At 42.8% G+C, this 5000-nt stretch overlaps 1 pseudogene; it reads right to left on the reverse strand.

Annotated features, from left to right (window-relative positions):
• Positions 1-21: 21 nt before the first annotated feature.
• LOC113805031 (probable chitinase 10) overlaps positions 22-5000 on the reverse strand; it is a 39812-nt pseudogene continuing 34833 nt past the window's right edge.

A 5000-nucleotide genomic window follows, 5' to 3' on the forward strand; every position in this document is an offset into this window, starting at 1 on the left:
TGTAAAGGATAAATAGTCACAATAATCACTTCTTTTATTCCACTAAACATTAGCTTATAATTTTATTAATGACCACGTGCGTGCTTGGGTAATCTATCTCATTACAAAGAAAAATAGTTATAAATGTTAAAAAAGCCAAATTCGTCACCACGCCAATCAAATATTAACCAATCAATACATTCATTAGACGGCAATGCGAATCATTTTATTCCGGATAACCAAATCAATCACCTACGACATTTCTGTATAACCTGTGCATAAAGACAATATAAATCAGTGTAAATTGAAAAGGAAATCGAAAAGACACTAGCATTGAGAAGTGATCTGCTTATGCTAAAACTTGGCCATTGGATTCATGTAGGATGTGCAGTACGGTAGGATAGGCGTAGAAAAGGACACGGGGAAGAGAGCAGGGACAAGAATCAGGAGAGAACTAAACAGAAGAGAAGGGAGATGGGGCGTAGGAACCGAAAGGAAGAGGAAAAGCGAGAGAGCGCGAATTTAGAGGAATAGCGGGATGAAGGCGAGGGCGGGAGAGGCGCACAGGGTGAGGCCGAGAACCTCAGAATCCGTGGAGGGTCCTGTACATGGCCGTCACGAGCGGGCTCTTCCCTTCCCCGCCGAGGTTCCTGAAGTCGTCCGTGGTGACGTCCCACACCATGACGCCGCCGAGGCCCTTGCTCCTCGCGTACTGGGCCTGTAGGAGGGGGGGGGGATGATGTCAAGGGAGACCTTAGTGCCTGTTTCTCTTTTCACTCCAGGGAAGAGTCGGGCAACTTGTAAGTCTTCCATCTAGGTTTAGGTTCTGTTTAAGTTAACTAAATGTAAAGTTAACTGAATGCCCAAAGAAAGATAAACAGTTACAAGAATGGGTTACGGAGAGGTAGACAGGGTCAATATAATTTCATTGTGTTTTAATGATTACTCTACAGGTTGCACATGATCGCATTGCCAAAGAACATCCAAGACCATTTTAGACTTCACCTTCTCGACCACAGACTGAACATCGTCATACCCGACCCACTGGTTTCCCTTCGTCAGGTAAGGTCCTGCTCGGGTCCTCCTCTTTGTCCATCCTTCCTGTGGGTGAGAGTACAGGTGTGAAAGATTTATATGGGAAGAGCTCAATGGAAACGCGTGGTGGGTCCATACTATACAGTACGAGTGTGAGCATGATTGGAGAGATCTCGGTGTGCGGAGAGTGTGCTCAACCTTGAAGAACGATGTTCTATGATTGGTCATCTTCATGGGGATGTCAAGAACTCTCATTATATGAAATGCTGTAATTAAAACGATGAGCTTTAAAGCCCTTACTAACTGCCTTTATTGACTTCATATACCTTCGAAAGACACACAATGATAGATAAACGAATAGCTAAAGCGACTTTATGATCACTTTAGAGTACCTTCTCTGCGAGACAGCACTCGAAGAAGGACAGGTTTCCACTCTCTCTGGTGAATTGTCCTTCAGGTCCTGCTCCAGCCGCAGCTGCTCCTGGCGAGCTGGCAGACCCTGCCAGCGTCCATGATCTTCCGTAAGCTGGTACACCTAATATCAGCTGTTGATTGTGTATTAAAATGGAAATATACAAAATAAATAAATATATAAAATGGAAATACATAAATAGATAACTAAATACTGGGTACAACAACAACAACAACAACAAAATGTCGACAGTGAATCCGACAAAAAGAACCACTAGTTCCAATTATGAGCTGGAAGTGTCAGTTCGACACACGGCACAACGTACATATACCCAACCGAGAGAGGCAACCTTTATATTTGGGCCATTTAGATCAGCATTTAGATTTATGTCTTAAGAACCAATCAGAACCAATAACATTCCGTCTACTGAATCCATCCCCACGGAAAGCAAGATATTGCAAATGTATACTTATGTATATTGCAACAAAGGGCTTCTTTACCAGCACTTTTGTCCTAAGGAAGCTCAATCAACCACATTTATATTCATTTTCAAGAACCACCAGCTCTACCTTGTGAGGAGGGGCACCCTTCTGTATCCAATAGTTGACGGCAAAGTCGGCGCACAACTCAGGGCTCTGGCCAGGATCCGCATACAGTGGAGCATGGTGAGCCACTCTGCCCTCCCAGGACCCGTGGAAGTCGTATGCCATCAAGTTAATCTAAAAAGAAGAAAAAAAGATAATCGTGGTAAATTTGGCGAGGCTGGTAGCGGGGAATGCAAATTCTAGCTACAGGGGATACAATAAAACAGGTTACAAGCCCAGATAAGCTAAGAGAAATGCATACAAGATCGATCGAGATCAATTTTCCAACGGCCAACAACAGTACTGATGTCACGTGGGTGGATACGGATGGACAAAGAAGGTGAAGATGGGGTGACATGTCCATAAGCAGCAGGAGAGGAGGACGGGCCAATGTGAGGAGGTGAGCCTAAGAAACTTAAATGCTGGATAGTAAAGGGAGATGACTGATATGATGGAGAGGAGAAAGGTATACGGTGTGTACAGGAGACCGAACGGAAGAGGAGGGCGCCAGGAACGTCTTAGGTGGGATGGAATTATGCGTGAAAGATGATTCCGGAGTGGGTCATGATAGATGAAGCAGAAGGAGTTGCTTGAGCAGCTTGGTCCAGTGATGAAGGGAACAGGGACATGAGGCAGGGTTCCTCAAACGTGTTTTATCACAATCCGATTTGATTTCGTACACTATTTTCACGACCCAGTAAGTCCATGCTGTCGTATCTTTCCCTCAACCCAATATATATATATATATATATATATATAGTCAACGATATGCTCAAGGCCAGATGGTTTTCTCTTTCGCACCTAGGTCCCGGCAGCTGCCTTTCTCCTTCAGCAGATGCATGTGTTCACTCTTTCTCTTTTGACACTTTCTCCCAAGCAAGCGAAACACCCTTGCTAGGAATAGCTGCATAAAAGGACATCCCATAAGACGGCAGAGACAGAACAAGAAGAGACGCAGAAGAGAGCAGGGACAGACGGACAGATGGACAGACGATGGTCTCACTCGTCAACGCTCCGCCTCACATACACCTTCCCTTAAAAACCCTCAAGCCAAGACCCCTTTCATTACACCTGCTCTCAACCCCAGCCTCTTATGTTGACATCTGGTGGCTAGTGGTAGGCGAGCCTTTACTCCCCCCAACCTCTCACGCTGACCTATATATATATATATATATATATATATATATATATATATATATATATATATATATATATATATATGTGTGTGTGTGTGTGTGTGTGTGTGTGTGTGTGTGTGTGTGTGTGTGTGTGTATGTGTATATAAATGTATATATATACATACACACACACACATATATACATATATATACATATACATATTTGCAGTACTAGTAGCAGTAGTATTATGTGGCGACCCAGTGACCATGGGCTTGCGACCCAGTACTAAGTCGCGACCTGTACTTTGAAGAACTTTGGTATAGGGGGTATGGTGTCAAGGAGAGGAACGTAGAAGGGTAGATGGCAAAGAAGAAAGTACAAAGTAGGATCTCCGAGAGAAAGGTACGTGTAAGAGTGAGAAGGGGAATTTACACCCGCTATGCTGTATGGCTTGGAGGCGGAGGCACAGACGAAATGAGAGAAGGCGGAAGTGGTTTTGGTAGTTTAGAAGAGGCTCACGAGAACAAACAAAACTAGGACTGAGTAAGTACTATAAGTACTTATAAGTACTTATATAGACCTTGGGAATGAGTTCATCAGATGGACAACACAGGCAAGACGGTTTGGAGGCAAAGACTTACAAAACCTGATACAAAAACATACGAGTACAAAACCTAATACAAATACACGATTCTCATTTCTATCACTCACTTCTGTTTTTATTTTACATTCATGCCTTATTCCTTCCCGGCAAAAGTGTTTTAATTTGTCCATTCGAACCCTAAACATGTGAAGTCATTGACAAGTTTCCCTCACTTTGGCCTTACCATGTCAAGGAGACTCGCCACCTGGGGAACGTCGTAGCCTCCGTCGATAGTGCCCTTTCCGGCGCTCACGGCCGCCGTCAGGAGAAGACCGTGGGGGTTAAAGGCACTCCTCAGGTCCTCAACCATGCCGTGAATCCTGCAGGAGAACGTCGAGATCATCACTAATGGAATCAAAGCAAAATTGTCACCCACTGTAACTATTAAGACTAACCTCTTGTGAAAAATGGATAATAACATTGTTGTTAGGTTATAGTAGTATATTTCCGTCAAACGTAAATATTATTACTTTTAAACAATATTTGGTAATCGTATGTATCAGGTAAGAACATCTGATGCATATATATATATATATATATATATATATATATATATATATATATATATATATATATATATATATATATATATCAAAAGCATTAAAAAAAATGCGATCATCGTTATCATCAGCATTACTATCATTATTATATTCATCAATATTATCATAGATATAATTCTTATTCCCATTATTATTGTTACTGTTATTGGTTTCATCATTATTGTATGTGCTATTATTATTATCATTATTGTCATTACCACTAGTATTGTTACTACCACTTCTTATATTACTACTAATAGTAACAGCACTGCTGGTGCTGCTGCTGTTGTTGCTACAGCTGCTACTACTACTACTGCTAGTACTACTACTAACACTACTACTTCTGATATTACTAATGCTACTGCTATTGCTGCTGTTTCTCCTGTAACTACTACTGCTGCCGTTGTTGTTGCTGCTGCTACTACCAGTACTATTATTGCTGCTGCAACTTCTCCTGTGACTGCTACTGCCGTTACAACTACTTCTACTGCTCCCACCACCACCACTTCAACCACACACTCACCATAGTGGTATTCGGCAACTACCTACGGACGCTCGACTGCTACCAACCTTGCTTATCTTGAGGCTTCGGGTACTCCCAGTCGAGGTCGAGCCCGTCGAAGCCGTAGTTGAGGAGCAGCTGCACCACCTGGCTCACGAATCGCCTGCGCCTGCCGGGGTCAGACACC

Source organism: Penaeus vannamei, chromosome 19 (genome assembly GCF_042767895.1).
Source record: "Penaeus vannamei isolate JL-2024 chromosome 19, ASM4276789v1, whole genome shotgun sequence".
In the NCBI taxonomy this organism is placed as follows: Eukaryota; Metazoa; Arthropoda; class Malacostraca; order Decapoda; family Penaeidae; genus Penaeus; species Penaeus vannamei.